Source organism: Euprymna scolopes, chromosome 9 (assembly GCF_053919585.1).
Source record: "Euprymna scolopes isolate OS-2025 chromosome 9, ASM5391958v1, whole genome shotgun sequence".
In the NCBI taxonomy this organism is placed as follows: domain Eukaryota; kingdom Metazoa; phylum Mollusca; class Cephalopoda; order Sepiida; family Sepiolidae; genus Euprymna; species Euprymna scolopes.
Window position 1 is genome coordinate 43,084,415 of NC_136490.1, and position 18,715 is coordinate 43,103,129.

Here is an 18,715-nt window from a genome sequence, read left to right on the forward strand (position 1 = left end):
CTATTACAGTATTTTATGATTATATGATTAAACAACCATCTATTACAGTATTTCATTATTATATGGTTAAACAACTACCTATTACAGTATTTTATGATTATATGATTAAACAACCATCTATTACAATATTTTATGATTATATGATTAAACAACCACCTATTACAGTATTTTATGATTATATGATTAAACAACCATCTATTACTGTATTTTATGATTATATGATTAAACAGCCATCTATAACAGTATTTTCTGATTATATGATTAAACAACGATCTATTATAGTATTTTATGATTATATGATTAAACACCCATCTATTACAGTATTTTATGATTATATGATTAAACAACCATCTATTACAGTATTTTATGATTATATGATTAAACAGACATCTATTACAGTATTTTATGATTATATGATTAAACAACCATCTATTACAGTATTTTGTGATTATATGATTAAACAACCATCTATGCCAGTATTTTATGATTATATGATTAAACAACCGTTTATTTCAGTATTTTATGATTATATGATTAAACAACCGTTTATTACAGTATTTTATGATTATATGATTAAACAACCATCTATTACAGTATTTATGATTATATGATTAAACAACGACCTATTACAGTATTTTATGATTATATGATTAAACAGCCATCTATTACAGTATTTTGTGATTATATGATTAAACAATCATCTTTTACAGTATTTTATGATTATATGATTAAACAATCATCTATTACAGTATTTTATGATTATATGATTAAACAGCCATCTATTACAGTATTTTATGATTATATGATTAAACAATCATCTATTACAGTATTTTATCATTATATGATTAAACAACCATCTTTTACAGTATTTTATGAGAATATGATTAAACACCCGTCCAATCAATACATAGCTGATCTCTGTTTGTATATCCAAAACAATAAATTACAGATTTTAATTTCATGGGTCGATGATATTTTATTCGCATCAGATTGTGACATAATGTAAACTGATACTAAGAACAGGTTAAAAAAAAATACCGATCTTGGCAAGATACTAGGTTTCTGGGCATATAATTAATTCACGAAAAAGGAATTATTTAAATGAATCAGTTTATAAAAACCTTGTAAACGTTGGGATGCAAGAATGCAAGAAACGCTTTGCAACGGTCGAAAATGATATCAATAAATATACACACACATAATCTGACAATAATTGACAATAAAATATACCGAGAGGAAATAGTAAGTTTTATCTACTTAATGACAGCTACGAGACCTGATATATGTTACAAAGTCAGAAAACTATCACAAAAATAATCAACAAAGATAATGAAGGATTTAAATAGTGCTAAACAAGTCCTTCGATATTTGAAAGGTATTAGGGAACATCATTTAGCATTTAGACAATCAACAAATTCCCTAAAATTTAAGGGGGGTTAAATTCAGTTAAGGGAAACAGTAAAGATCGAAATAGTATAACTGGATATTGTTTTAGCCTACCCTAAATGGGCCTATTATTTCGTGGAAATATAAAAAGCATCAGACTCTATTTCTCTACATGTGAGACAGAATTCATAGCGCTTACACATTCTGCATTAAAAAGCACTGTACCGAAAAGATATTATAAAGACTGTTTTAAAACCAGAATTAAATGAACTCCCTTAGTAATTAATTGTGATAATGGAACAAACCTAGTTTAAGCGGCAAATACTAATTCACCAAGAATCTAAGCATACAAATATCAAATCTCACTTCCTAGGAAAGTAAGTAAAAAACAAAACAAAACTATTATTGTAAATTGCATAGCATGAGAACAAAATATCACCGATATATTTACAAAATCGGCGACAAAAAAATAAAATATGTTTTCATTAAACTTCTCTGAATTTGATTTTAAATGCCTTTTAATAAGCACAGAAAGAAAAAATGGCCGACGTAAGACGTTAAACTGCATCCATTGTGTTTCTATTACCATTTCTAACAGACTAATGTGCAAAAAATATTCAAATTTTAACAAAAAAAAAAAAAATTAAAAAAAAATGAGACTTTCATTGAAAATCCATGGATTAAGGAAATACTCTTAAATGTCGTATATTCCTGGTTCAAATAATACATTTTAGTTTTAAAAACTTTATATTTTACTGCAAAAATAATAGATATACACCTACATTTATATATATATATATATATATTTATATGTATATATATGCTCCATACTATATATATGTATGCATATATATATATGTATATATATATATATTTATATATATATATATATATATATATATATATATATATATATATATATATATATATATAAAGTACACGACTATAGCAAGTATGCTTGTGGATTCCAGCCTTTGCATCGTCAGTGTCGATAATGACACGTGAAATGTTACACACACACACACACGCACACACACACACACACACACACATATATATATATATGTGTGTATGTATGTGTGTGTGTGTGTATATATATATATATATATATATATATATATATATATATATATATATATATATATATATATATATATATATATATATTGGAGTAAGGCCCGGTTCTCGTGTCGAGCAGATTACATAGTGATATCACTAACTACTTTTACCAAAATTTACCAAAATGCAAATTCCGTTGTAAATAAACTAATTAAGCACTGTATGAAACGATTAAGACATACATTGCAACAATGTCTTGTGACTTTATTGACGACAAGCCTGAGTGTCCGGCGTTGCTCGGGTGTTTGTAGGTGTGTGTTGAGCAAAAAAAGATGTGATAATAGGCAGGCAGGCTCGAACCAGTACCGAAAAGGAAAAAGAGAAAGCGAAAAAAACAAAAAACAAAAAACAAAAAAAACGTGATGCGTTAGCTGTTGCCCCCATCGCTAAACCGGAAGTGACGTAAGTTTTAATCAAGGCTACACAAGCGAAAACAGACGTTGACTTTTGAAAATATCGGCGAAAAAGGCGATTTCTTCATGTTTAATTTTTTTTTAATGTGTGAAATGATATAATAATGTAGAAATGGATATACACACATAATGTTATATACATTATCCAAGTGTATATGTCCACACCCCACACACACACACCCACTCACACACATTATACATACACGCACCCACGCACACACACCCATATATATGGGTGTGTGTGTGTGCGTGTGTTTAAATAAAACATAGTTTTCCTTATCAAAGTATTGTAAAACATTTCTTGTCTGAATCAAATTGTTATTTACAGTGTGTTAGTTTTTACTGATCAGTTTGCTAGGAAACAATATCAAACGAGACAAGAAAGGATGGCTTCTTAACCTTGTCATTTCCTCAGTGAAGAGTTCTTGCACTATTTCTGTCTACTGCTCCTTATGTTGCTACTCCAGCGTATTGTATATTGCTAGTACAGTCAGTAAGAAACACAGTCAAAATAAATCTTCCCACACTCTTGATATTATAAACGTGTTATTCAGCTGGAGTTTCAAGAGAATTGGATGGTATAACGGGTGTATATATACGTGACATCAAATCGAATATATTTTGTATTTTGAACGCGTTTGTGTTATATTTTTACGCATAATGTTTAGAATTCGTTAGCTTCTCTTTCCATAAAATACAAGCGCTCGCCACGTCGCATGTAATTGCGTAATCGTCTCTTTAATAATTATTTTACTGTTTATCTAAACTACGTATACAGTATTTGAACTGACTGTTGTTTCAGAACAATTAAAATCGTACATTTTTTCACTATCTCGTTCTCGTATCCGGTTCGTCTCGCCCATACTCACTGCTCGTCCGGCTCTTTTTAACACAAATGGCAGACTCATGTCAGTTGGGGTTTTTTCTGGACATATGAGGTTTTACTCTGCTATTAATGATGTTTCCCTATCGGATCTCGCCCCGCCAGTTCATTAACTTAAGAGGGGATGGTGTCTCTATCACGCTATGATCTTATGCTCCATGAACGCCTCGTCGCGTCTACGAGAAATTTGTCCAGCCGCTTCCGTATCTAGGGACCAGCTTTTCCGATTTGTTTTATCTGCCGTCCAAAACAAACTCCTTGACGGTATCGTAATCACCGCGTTTCACGAAATAACCTGTGACGTTGGAATCAACATATCACGCCATGAGAATGTATTGTTCGTGGCGCAGGCACCAAAGTGTAGTAACTGTTCCGGCAGATGCTGCACTAAAAGACCATTGCTCTTGAGGCAGTCAGTTTCCATGTAGGGGCAAACCTATATACCAAGAGGCAGCACTACCAGCTCCTCCTCCCCTCCTTCCGGGGAAGCTGATTTCCCTTTTCCCTCCCCTCTCTCCACATTAAAAAACGGCCTTGTACCTAATTTGCTCAGTGCGGAAGCAAATAAATACCCAACGCGTGGTTAAACCATCCCACTGTATTGTTTTGCCACATTACGTACACAAACAACTTTACGCTACGCTCGCTAAACACCCTTTTGAAAAAATAATTTTTCATCTTAAACAATGGGCCACGATTCTCAATTCTATATATTGCACTAGTCACAACTGCTAGTCTGTTCTACGTATGGCCTGTTATCATTTATTTGTGCTTACGTGCCGTTAAGAAGATTCCATATATTATATGATATGATACACACACAACCATATACACACGTTTGAATTTCTTTATATATAGAAAGATTTGTTTATGTTCCTGAAGATATGTATAAGGTCTTTTGGTAGTTTCAACAAAAGCTGGCAGAGGAAGATCTGGTCTGGCTCATTTCCCAAATCTAAGTTTATCCTAGAGATCAATAGTGAAAATCACGACCTTTTAACCTGAGATCGGCCACGGAATGTTGACACCGCTCTGAATTGTACCACGGTATCCAAACAACAAAATTGGCGCTGCTTTAAAGGCCACACATATTTTAGTACAATTTCAAGTCAAATTATATTCGTTGCTTCTGAAATGATCAAAGTTATCGAAGGGCAAGATTCTTTTTAAAAGAATGTATTTGCATATCATAACTTATCGTTTTTTTTGTGCCAGTGTGTTTGCTAAAAATGCACACATCTGTATGCGTATACTAATTATAATGTCTAAAACTCTTAAGCGGGGTGGAGACTGGCCAATACTTAAATGGGTAACCATTTGGAAATTTGAGGTACGTTATGTGCTCTCTGCTTATCTCGAGACTTTTCACGGCTATCTTAGACTTTCCTTTGCTACTGTAACCAAGCAGTTACGATTCAAGAGAAGTGCCGTTGGCTATTGCGCAACCATTGTATCACACTTACACCCTATTAAAGGGATGCCCTTTGTCTCTTAACATCGATTGGAGGCTATACTTTTTGTAACTTCTAAGGAAATGCACTCACATTTGGCTAGAAACAGCTTTGGTATGCTAGATACCACAAGGTGTCATACATACATACATACATAAATACATACATACATACATACTACTACTACTACTACTACTACTACTACTACTATTACTACACAATCAAAATAACAATAATAATAACAATACCAACAATTGCGCACATAGAGATTCTGTGGATAATTATTTATAATAGAATTTTAATTATCTTCATGTATTTATATAGGGTGTTATTTTTAAAGGCGGCGAACTTTAAATTTACGGCTCAATTTTCTGTAATTACAGATTTGGCAACTATAAGGGATTCTGAGTTCGCCTTCGTTTGGCAATTAGCTGGCGGTTGTATGCATTTGAAACATACGTAAGATGAGGAAAGGGTTAATAATATTGAAAATCACTTCTACTAATAACCTATTAATTAATTTTTCCTCTTGTTTTATTGAACCTTTTAGTTTAAGATTTTAATTACATACAAAGTGCATTCGATGAGTTTCCAGACGTTTTTCGCATAGCCACTTTTATTGCTAGTACACACATGAAACTCTAGTCCCTTTCGAACTAAGCTCCTCCGTTTGTAATGCACTTGTTATGCCGTTCCAACAACTCCTGGAAGGCCGCGTGGAAGTTCTATCGTGTGAGCGTGTTAGTTCTCCTTGTCACAGCCTCTTTCATCTTCCCAATTGCCTCCTAAGGATACCCTCTACGGGTTTTCCTGAGCTTAGGCAATAACCCAAAGTCACAGGAGGTAAGGTCTGAACTATAGAGAGGGTGAGGAGCTTGGTCAAATAGTTTGTGATTTTCTTTGAGCACCCTTGAGACAATCTTTGCGCAAATTTTCCGCCTGTTCAGTTCCTCACGAATAATTATGTGCGCAGTTTTGACACTGACATCAAACTATTCACATATTCTCCTGTAAACATATGACGATCCTTATCTAGGACATTCTTTATTTGGTCAATCAACTCTAGTGTTTAGGTCTCCTTACTCATTCCACACCTCTCATAATCCCTCACAGGCTCCCTACTTTTCTAGAATCTCGTATGCAACTCAAAAAGCTCGATTCATGCAAGATGGTCCAAAAGCAGTCTGAAGCAAACCACACTGTGTCATTTTTTCCAAGTTCGAAACAAATGTTGTTTCATATCGTCCTTCTAAATTGTCTAGATTGCACTATTGAAACCCATCAACTTCGACAGTCATGCTTTAGTAAGGTGTATTCCAAGTCCTGCTGTAGCTATTAATTTGAACCTACCATTAAAAAAAATTGGTCAGCCATCTTAGAAGAGGCACTGCAATAATGTATTTTATTTTAAAAAGTCTTCAAAAATCTTAAATGCCTGTACAAAAATGTCTGGAAAGTTATTGAAAGCACCTCCTATCATCCTTTCATTTAATATTTTTTGCCAGTCTTGAATAAAAATACTAGTAAAAAGAATCATAATAAGATATAAATGTTTCTGAAAAAAAAAACGAAAATTCTATTTATAACTAGCCACTGCGCCGCGTCGGCACACACAACGCCAATTGAGTACATTCAACATCAACGCTTACCCTGTGAACTCGGAGTATGGTAAATTCTTGTATGCACAAAACAAAGTCACTGAAAAAAACAAAAATACCTTAACTAATGGTAAGGATAATGAGTAAATGTTGGATAAAATAATGGTTAAAATTATTACGAACTTGCCACGATTCGAACCTGGAACCTTCTGATCCGTAGTCAGACGCGTTATCCATTGCGCCACAAGTTCTGTACATACGCTGAAAGATGTTACTCCGATTTTATACCGATAGTGCTAAATTCCGTTAACATGGGCAGGTAACTTTTTCGACAATTGTCCGAAACGGCTCCCAAACACTTATTTCGAGATTTTTGTGTTACCGCGTTGTTCGTTACGAACCATATATAGATAAGGACAGTCTAGGGACTCACACCTTTCAGGGGAAGAAAAAAAGAATTTTTGAATTCGGTGCATCAGTTCGAATGTTTTATTGGTATACACACATAAATGAATAAACATTTTTAATTTTATTGATAGTATAAATTGAAGTCTGACAGGACAACGATATACAGTGGAATTTGAAAAAAGAATATGCTGTAAAATAATAACATTTATGAGCTACAGACAAACGAAAACACTATTTATACTTTCAACCGGACAGACCGACAACTTTGCTATTTATGATTTACTCGCGATAAACTGACCTAAAGATGGAGGTCGCATCTAACAAATAGAAAAAAAAATACCGAGACAAGTTATAAATTGATCCCGTGGCGTCTTGCCAAAAAGCAAAAATAGTAAAACTGTCAAGCATTTGTAAATGTACCGAGCAGAAGAAACTCTCCCTATTATTAAAAAGAAAGGTACCCCCGTTTTGTCGACATTTCATGTGTCCTCAATTATCTAATTATATCGAACTGACCAAATGTAGCCGGCTAGGTACACTATGACCGATAAAATCCTTCGAGAACATCAAGTGACCTTTATGACTTCGGTGACCCCACAAGGTCGACTGACAGTTGATATGCTATTTGACATGCTTTAGGCTATTATCAGAAAGTCACACATATTTTCCTACAAGTCAGTGGTACTTGGTGGCCCCTAATCGACCTTAAACCTTAAACTTCTATGTGTTTATTCATTATTTTTATAACTCTGTTATCGAGGTATTTCTTTTTGTAAACACACATGAACATCAAAGAATGAAATTATCGGAATAGGGAGGCAACTCTTGACATACTTATTAGTTGTTGTTTTCATGTTAAAAGACCGTTATTTGTTTATTTATTTGAAGTATACCCGTAAGATGAGTAAAAACAAAAATAGGTTACTAGTATATCAAGTCTGTGTCTTTCTGTTTTCTGCTTTCGTCGTTTCTTTATTTCTTTCTTTTTTTCATTGATATTTTCCCAACTTAGAGCAAATCTAAAATACAAGTTAAAACATGAGGCATTAAAATCATTGACAATTGTTCCATACGATTCAATAGCAACAATCAATTTTAGAGTCTGTTCACGGAGATTTAAAAAAAAAAAAAAAAAAAAAAAGAAAATGGTCGCCAGCCAATATTTCAGTTCGGTGGAGTTTCAATTAAGCGATGCATTAAATAACATTTCAAATAAACAACAGATCTTAATTTTTTACATAAAAATCGCTTCAGACAAGACATATCGCTATTTTATGTAAAAGGTTATAAAAAGAAACAAAAAAAGAAAAAAAAAAGACAAAAAAACAAAAAGAAACAACGATTTCAAATTCCAATAGTCACAGACAATAGATCCAGAAAAGAACCAACTATTTTTTCTGTTTTTACGAGGAAAGTTATTTCCACTTAGTTGGGACCGTTATTATATATTAGAAGTTAACTTTCCTACTGATAAATGCTTCGACGAACTACACACCCTTATACACCTTCGACAATATAAATCGTAAATACACCGGACAACCCGACAAACAAACAGAGTAGAGATCCCTAGATGTAAGAAAGCCTTCTACTCGAACAGTTTCTTTTCCAAATCTGCTAGACCTTGGAATTCCCTTCCCGATTCCTGCTTCTTCAAATGTATTGATACGCAGAGGTTCAAGTGTAAGGTGAATAGACATCTTGCTGCTCAACTCCCTTAATAGTTTCCCTGCAACTTATGTCCCTGATAGTAGCGCTCTACACCAAAATGACACTATGCCTTGTTTTAGGGTGAACATCTAACAAAAATAGATCCTTCATTAGAAAAGACCGAAACAATTATGCTTCGTAATATAATATCCAGATAAAATAATGTTCAAATAAGTGATGTAAATTGTTATATTATGTATTGTATTATATATATATCAATATATATGTATATATATAATCTAAAGGGTGTCCACAAAGTCTGGCTACATAATCTAAAGGGTGTCCACAAAGTCTGGCTACATAATCTACAGGGTGACCATAAAGTCTGGCTACATAATGTAAAGGGTGTCCACAAAGTCTGGCTACATAATCTAAAGGGTGTCCACAAAGTCTGGCTACATAATCTAAAGGGTGCCCATAAATTCTGGCTACATAATCTAAAGGGTGTCCACAAAGTCTGGCTGCATAATCTAAAGCGCGCCTATAAAGTCTGGCTACATAATCTAAAGGGTGCCCATAAATTCTGGATACATAATCTAAAGGGTGTCCACAAAGTCTGGCTACATAATCTAAAGGGTGTCCACAAAGTCTGGCTAAGACTCTACAGGGTGACCATAAAGTCTGGCTACATAATCTAAAGGGTGTCCACAAAATCTGGCTACATAATCTAAAAGGTGTCCAAAAAATCTGGCTACATAATCTAAAGGGTGCCCATAAATTCTGGATACATAATCTAAAGGGTGTCCACAAAGTCTGGCTACATAATCTAAAGGGTGTCCACAAAGTCTGGCTACATAATCTAAAGGGTGACCATAAAGTCTGGCTACATAATCTAAAGGGTGTCCACAAAATCTGGCTACATAATCTAAAGGGTGCCCATAAATTCTGGATACATAATCTAAAAGGTGTCCACAAAGTCTGGCTGCATAATCTACAGGGTGTCCCCAAAGTCTGGCTATATTAAGTAGCCAGACTTTGTGGACACCCTGTATATATATGAATATACGCACATACATGTATGTATGTAGAGAGAGAGAGAGAGAGAGAGAGAGAGAGAGAGAGATAGGCAAACATCCATACAGAGAGAAAACGAGAGAGAGAGATAGAGAGAGAGAGAGAGAGAGAGAGAAAGAAAGAAAAGTTTTTTTTTTGTTTAGAAGTGAAATGCATGTGAGCGAAAGAAAATCTATGTGCAATATGACTTGTTGAACGTGGTTAATTTTAGTATATCTTTGTTTTTATGGCTCCACACCAACATTAGCGTAAAGAAAAGCATATACATGTATATATATATATATATATATATATATATATATATATATATATATATATATATATATATATACTCACACACACACGCATATATATATATATATATATATATATATATATATATATATATGTTTGTAGAAGTTTGTGATTAATGTTAGCTTTCTGTCGACGTGGCACAGTATCCCTGGCGCGTTTCTTCCTTCGTTCGGTCGCCAGATAGGATCGCTTGTCAAAAATGAAAACGCGCTGAGACGAGGTTCGGTTTTTATTTCTGTCTGTTTCCCAGTCGGTTTTACATTTCGGAGCGAACTCGGCCGAGATTGCAGAGGAGAACTTCCTTCCGCCGGAAACCACCGTGCGCCACGTTGCCATAGGAACGTGGACCTCGGCCAAGGTAATTTGTAAACACAGGTGTGCGCTGGCCGTGCAATCAATGACGTAGAAGAACTTCCGGTTTAGGGACGGTTGGCATTACGCTCGGTAACCAACCCGCAACAAGCGCAAAACCGTATATCAAATGCAACACACACAGAAACACACACACACAACTGCGCGCATGCACACATACCCCTCATATATATATATATATATATATATATATATATATATATATATATATATATATATATATATGCGTGTATATATTGGTGTGTATGTGTGTTAAAAACATAAAAACAAAAGAAGAAAAAAACTTCAAACCGTATAAAAGTATATAGAAACAATAAAAACAGTTTGAAATATCAACCTTTCATTTATATTTTCTATATACTGGTAATTTTCTGAATCAGTGTACTGTAAAATACCTTCTTTTCAGGAAGCGAAAAAAATGTAGGTGTTAAGTGAATTAGAAAATAAAAGTGATAGAGCATATATATATATATAATATATATATAATATATATATTATATATATATTATATATATAATATATATATATATAATATATATATATATATAATATATATATATTATATATATATATATATAAATATAAACAATAACTGCGTTTTCTATAATATAAGAGGTTGACGGCAGAGACTGTGAAGCTGATTCTACCCAGTTCGAATCCAATCAGTTTCTATAGAAACACTTTCACTTAGAGATATTGGCAACCTTTGCTAAGTCCATCCCGTAAAGTACCCGAAGCGTTTCTACACATAATTGTAACTAGAAAGATATCAAGCCCAAGACGACTTAACTTCGGCGGTCAAAGAAGAAACTGTGTGTCAACGTAATTAGGTCGTGTTTATTTATATGATATTGGACGTTTGACAACTTTGTTCGCTTAATTGTTTGCAGCTCGAATGTTTTAGATGATGTGGGGAGGACGACTAAGATGTACCCTCTTGATATTTATAACTATATTCTAACAAGTAAAATACGAAGGTAGATATATGGAGTTAAAAAAATTGTTTTCACATAACTATATCTATCGAAGGATCTATCAATATATCGATCTATCCAGTTTTTCCTAATGAAATTGCTCTCGTAGAATAAATAACATTGCAACCCAGCGCAATGCATTACTATTTACTATGAATTTATTTTCGTGAAATACATATTAGCGTGAATATAAGATGAACGACTCTTCCTGTATGGCAGAACGAAAGTTTAGCTGACAGATTGTTGCTTGTCAATTTTAGTGGCACTTTGATCATCCGGTCCAGTGTCGATTTTTTTTTATAAATTGAGCTCTATGTTTAAGATAAGCTTGATTTTGTATATTTTATTCATGGTTTAATGATATTAATACCAACAAAAAACAAAAGAATTAACAGAAGCAAGTTAGTGGTTTCATTGTTACTTTGAACAAAATGTTTAGGAATCGTATTATTATGAACTGCATCCAATTTACATGCTATATAGAACTCGAATTACGTCGATATATTAATTTCGTTAAGGTCCATGTAGATAAATCATATATAAGCGTCACCAGTATTAAATGGTTGACCACTCGAGAAGGTTTAATTTGCAATAAAATATATTTAAAAAAATTAGTCGACAAATAAAGCATATACGAGGGGCGTGCAATAAGTAATGCCCCTGGCGCACTTCCCAAAGCAGTAGAGCAACGAAACTTGACACAGTTATTAGTCTTTCTCTACATAGGAACCACTCAGAGTAATGCATTTCTCCCATCGTTTGATGCAGCTCTGGAACCGTTTTTGTAGAACATCCGAGGTTGGTCCTCCAACCACGACGTGACTTCAGAAATCGAGGCTGCATCATCTGGGAAACGCTTCCCTTTCAAAAACAACTTCATTGCTGGGAAGAGGTGAAAGTCAGAGGGTGCAAGGTAAGGAGAGTAGGGAGGATAGGGAAGGATTTCATAACAATATGCCCGTGTTCCTGATCTGGTGACATGCGAGTTGTGGACCGAATAGTTGTCCTGTAGGATGAGCGTACCTTTGTTGATCTTGCCCCGCCTCCTGATTTTGGTAGCTTCCCTAATTTCCTCAAAAGTGAAGCATAATACGCTCCTGTAATTGTGGTACCCTATGCCAGGAAATCTGTCATCACTACTCCGTCTTAGTCCCAGAAGACTGTGAGCATGACCTTGCCAGCGGAGGGCTGCACCTTTGCCTTCTTTGGAGGTGGTGCGTTCAAGTGCTTCCACTGCATTGACTGGGTTTTGGTCTCTGGATCATAGTGATGGACCCACGTTTCATCCTGTGTAATCAGTCTTTTGAAAAACTTTCATTCAATTTCTTGGCACATCTCCGAATTCATCATCGAGCACTCGACGCGTTCTCGCTTCTGGAATGGTGTGAGCAACATGGAAATCCATCTGGCAGACACCTTATGCATATGCAAATAGTCATGAATGATTGTTTCCACAGACCCTGTACTAATCTTGACATCTTGGGCTATTTGGCGAATAGTAATGCGCCGATATTCCAAAAGGCAGCTTCAACTTGACGGACAGATGCCTCATCAATGGCAGAAGGGAGGGCGACCAGGTCTGGGAGCTGTTTCCACAGACTTCCGGAAATGTTTGAATTCACGATGCCAGCGTTTTACAAGGTCATATGATGGGACATTATCATCACAAGTTTCTTTCATTTAATCAAAAGTCTCCTGATGTGTGCGTCCTTTCAAATGAAAACAAACTGGATCACTGCTCGACATTCAACAGGCTCCATTTCACACCTGACTCAGTTCAAATACCTTTAAAACAGAAATCACAATTAGTTCAGAGCTGTAGTTTGCCACATTACCCTTCGAGATATAAATCATTTGACATGCAAAATTTCAGCTAGATAAGACAACTGGACGTGGGTCAGGGGCATTACTTATTACACGCGCCTCGTACTAAAGCAAACAGATTTCTGCAACGCTGAGTCTGGTTAAGTAAAACGGCGACTATTTGAAAAATTCCATGGACAAAGCTCCTTCTCTAAGACTGTTTGCCTGTGGAACTCCAATGACTTGCTTCCCGGCTGACTACATATATTGTTGCATTCAAGTCCAATATAAACAAGTTCATGTGCCCCCTTAAATAATCAAATTCTACCCAATTTTGACAACTTACTATTAATGCGCTGTTACGTAGTGACCATCGTATATATATATATATATATATATATATATATATATATATATATATGTATATGTATATATATACACGCGAATGAATCGTTTTTCTGTGTGAATGGCCAACTAGCACCGTGTATATTTGTTTGTGTGCATATGTGTGTTGGGGTGGAGAGGGCTCCTGTAAGCCATGGTGAAGGCAACCTTTCTAGGAGAAGCAAATCTCTGATATAAAAAAAAAAACATAAAGCGGGAGACCAGTGTCCGCATTAAGCTGGTCTGCAGTTTAATTTGTTGCTGGCTATGCTGCTCTTGTTTGTTGCTGGATCTCAAAATTTTGAACCGAGATAGAGACAGCTGTCGTATAAAGCTAAGCCTCTGTAACATCAGTGTATAGATACTCTCTCAGGCATTTGTCTATTAAAATGATCCTGTGGCGATGGAAGTCATTTTTGGGCTCATGGACTAAGTGTCTAAGGGAGTGGCACTCGTCTGACAAGATGTTGCAATCCTCATATTTATAAAATATGTTTATTAAACAAAGAGTATTGGTTACATTCATGCATTTCTGTGTCCTCCATTGAGCTATCTTTAATAAACACACGGGTTTCATTGGATTAACCTCTAGGAAACCAATCTGTCCCATTAACCCCAGAAAAATGTTAGATATTAGGCAAAGATAGAATAAATATCGAGCGAAAATAGATTTAAAGATTATTATGGGATAAGCCCCCCTCTTTTTTATATATTTATATTTTAGACATCGATTAAATAGCTTTGCAAGAATGTGTGCTAGTTCCAATTGCACGTTTTTGAGGACACTATTTGGAATATTGCCAGGACAAGTTGCTTTGCTCACATCAAAGTTCTTAGTGAGTTTGCCAACATCTCAAACAGACATATGGGTGCCGCTCAGATTATTTTCGGTCGTGGGAGTAAATGTTGTGGCATGTGGTCCTGATTGCATAAGGTTGAGTTTTATGCAAAAGTCCCAAAATGGAGCTTAGTTTTGTCAGACGGTGACGATATAACCTTAAACTCGTTTATTATGGTCGGGATAGAGTGTGCGTATCTGTCAGGGCCTTATTTGTTATTCTCTAAAACTCATGGGCATCAAGCTACTGTTCTTTTTATTTGGACTTGATGGCCTGAGCATACAGCTCTCTCGTTTGTTATAATACTTTTGCAATAATTGCTAGAAGTCCTAAAGACGGCATTAGTTTTAAAACGTCTATTATGTTTAAACCAATTAAGGTAATGGTTTCTATGCGAGGCTCAATTTTGGAATACACATTAGTAAAACTTATTGATATAAATGTACCAGATATTTCCAGGATAAATATGATTAGACCTTATGAGCAAACCATTCTAAAATGCATTCATAGATCACTGAATAAAGTATTATTGCAAAAAAAATATAAATACTTCACGTGTTCTTGACAAACTCTCTCTCTACAGAATATTTTGTTTAGAAATGCGCCTGGGTGCAACCACATCAGACTGTCTGAAAATCATAAAATGCAGCCTAAACTGAGTTTGTTTTTGTTCTTTTCCTTTCGGAAACTAAATCATGTACTGCAAAGTATAGCACAAAATCGAAAATCTTCCGATACTAAACCACGAAACTAAAAAGCATGAACAAATATTTTAAGATATAAAAAAAGAGAAGCCTACAAACGTTTCCAGAATTACTGAATTCGGCATTAAATCGCCTGAAAACTGTTGATATGCCGTATAAAAAACAAGCGAACAAAACAAATCATCGTAAATATATATTTGCTTATATAAAGAACTTGAAGCATAAAATCTTTTTTTTTTTTTTAAATTACTGGATTCGGCATTAAATAACTAAAATAGGCTGATATGCCGTAAATCCTAACAAGCACTCTTTTTATTCCAAACAATGTACGATTAATCAATGTTTAACTTTCTATTAGAAGTAACATATTTACTAGCGTTGATATACCGTACAATATTACAACGGGACAAACTTATGAAAATCGCTTTACACCAACTGTAAGCGAATGCATTTCTCCTTGAATGCTTCCCGTTTTTTTTTTTTCGTAATCTTCTAGGACTTACTTTAACTCCAGATGTGAAGTGGAAGATTTACACAACCTAAAGTTGCTGGAAAATTGGTTAGCCCATTCTCTCGGCTCAGAAAATTATCTATTTCTGACGCAATCCTCTACCATTTTAGATAGTGGTCTCCAAATAACGGACCGCGGGCCACATCCGGCCCGCCAAAATCTTTAATCCGACCCGCAGAGCTTTTATTGTAAACGTAAAAATATTTTTAAAACTATATAAATCTAGAAATGCATGGAAATAATATGATAGTTTTCTTTATGACCCCAAAATGATTAAGTGAGAATTAGTGTTTGAGAGAAGTACTTTGATAAAAGAAAAACTAAATGCCAGAACAGTATAAAACATATCCAGGTTACTTTTTGTAATTTTTGTCTACGTAGTTCTAAAAAAAAACCCACCAATATGGCTCCCGAACAACAACTTTGGAGCCCCCTGTTTTAAGTGATAGATAGGTTTTAAAATGGAGTACTGTTACAACATCTACTAAGGTGTTGCTGCTCAAAGCTCAGGCTCCTGCCTTGATAAATAACACAACCAACTTGGAAATCTAGATATAAGATGTATTCTTTTCTTTACAAAGTCTTTCTTTACACAGGGGGCGTTACTAGTCCTTATCTTCTTTATCATAAAGTTCAAGCTTGTTAGTCAGCTGAGCTCTGATTCTCCTATGAAATCTTTAATGTAAAAACTCTTCTCTCGCTACAAAAGCTATAAAATATCCGTTTCTTCGTCTGTGTAGCTGGTGCTAAACTAAAGTTGCATAGACCGATATTTTTTTTTTACAATATATGTAAAGCCAAAGGGACACTTTGAAGTCGCTGCAACATGGCCACGTCCAAGTCGATTCAAATATTCCTTGAGCTGTTCTCTACAATAGTCTAATTGTCTACATATCAAAGCATAGTCTGCAATTCTGAACGGGTTTGCTACGTCATCCGCCTGGTTATACGCCATTAACTCCTTTTCTCGAGTAGTTTTTGGACTTTTTTCTAGAATGAAATTTAAACATTTAAAAAAAAGTATAAAAATAGTTGCTTTATCGATGTTAGATTAATTAAAATAACGGTAGTGATTATCGATTAGCGATAATTATCGCGGGTATTCTGAGACCAAACTTGACTAAGATCACTCCCAGACTTCTAGGAATTTTACAGAAAATCAAATAAGCCGTTTCGGAGTCTATAAGGAACGAACTCACACACAGACAAAGTTGCATTTATACAATTGTAGGGATTAGAAGCATTTCAAAATGCAAAAAATATTTTTCAACATAATGTAATCACGGAAATGACGAATATCTTAACATATGTAGTAAAACGAAAGTTTATTCACTAAACTTTAGTAAAATACTAAATATCCTGCTCGAGTGATCTCTTTTAACGTTACACGAGTTTACACACGAGGCGCATAGTATGCAATCTACGTCGCTAGTAACATAAACAAGTAATAACCCGACACTATTTTTAACAACATTTATCTCCATGTAGTTTCCCGATTAAAGCGTGCTCGTGCTGCTTCTCTCTGTCATCTCGAACGCCCTCCACGTCTCTAGCATGATCTCGAGCATGCTATCACATGTGTTCCAGAACGTGCTCCTCTGTCTCTTATTCAAGTTCTTTTGTATAGTTTTTTTTTCATCCTTACAGTGACGTCAAACCGATTTCGTATTGGATTCGTATACGCGCGCTCACGCTTTGTTACACTTCAGCATATATGCAAAATATTCACAATAATTACTCGTCTTTCTACAACCACGATCAACAATTGTCCCTTTTCTCTCTGTCTATTTCCCAAACTAAACGAAACTTCCCGAGTAAAGTTGTTTTCCTTGAACTGCCCGTGGCATAAAATACTGTGGAGATGGCTCACAGCTGAGTACAACATGTAAAATTTTGTCTAATGCAAACAAATTCTTATAAAGCTACCCATTTTAATAATCACTTTCTGAAAAATTTCCACCAATAATCACCTGGCACTAATAAATGCATTTGTAGAGTGGCCTTCGAGTTCTGATAATGAGGTGCTCTTTAGTAAAAACATAATCAGCGTTAATTTCTTTGGCCAAAAAGCATATATATCTATGTATCTATAAAAGTGAAATTGTCTGTGTGTGTTTGTCTGATTGGGTACATTTACTTACTGATCTACTCTGTTAATTTCCAGTCTACAAACTTGAGGTTTGAAGTAAGGGGTATTGAAATTTGGGAAAATCTTTCTAATCGGTTTTCGGCCAAAAATTGGCTGTCAAGAGGTCTAAGTTCAATGATTTGATCTTTGAAAACTCTACCAAACGCCCCCACAAATCATTGAGCTAAACAAAAATTTAGATGTAGGTTACTTGGACATGGGTCAATTTGTTTAATTTGATTTGAGCCCTAAAAAATAAATTTTAAGGGGTCAAAAATAAGATCAAAGTTAAAAGAAACATTTGACCTTTACGGTCTCTACAAAATTACTCAGCCAATTTTTAGTCTAAACCTTTGAAATTTTACATACAGTGTAGTCAGACATATGGAAAAATTTGTAATCGGTGTTTGGCGGAAAATATGACTGCTATTGGATAAAAGATCAAAATATTTGACCTTTGCGGTCTCAAGCAAACTATTCAACAAATTTTGGGTCTAAACATTTGAAATTTTAGTTGAAGGGTATTCAGACATGCAGCAAGTTGAAAGAAAATGATCATGTAAGATTCTACTATACTCCTCTGCTAATTTTGGGTCAACACACTTGGAACTTTAGATGTAGGTTACCTGGACATGAGTATATTTGTTGATATATATATACATATGCACATAAATGTATGGATAGTAGATAGGGCCCGAGCAAAGCTGGGCTTAACTGCTAGTATATA

At 34.7% G+C, this 18,715-nt stretch overlaps 1 long non-coding RNA gene and 1 other non-coding gene across 3 annotated transcripts in view; one reads left to right on the forward strand and one right to left on the reverse strand.

The window, feature by feature from the left end:
- Positions 1–18,715, forward strand: part of LOC145284530 (uncharacterized) — a 566,565-nt gene that overhangs the window by 512,734 nt on the left and 35,116 nt on the right. The gene's annotated exons all lie outside the window — the stretch shown is intronic.
- Trnar-acg (transfer RNA arginine (anticodon ACG)) lies at positions 7,029–7,101 on the reverse strand. The gene has a single exon. It is a non-coding gene; the product is annotated as a tRNA-Arg (tRNA).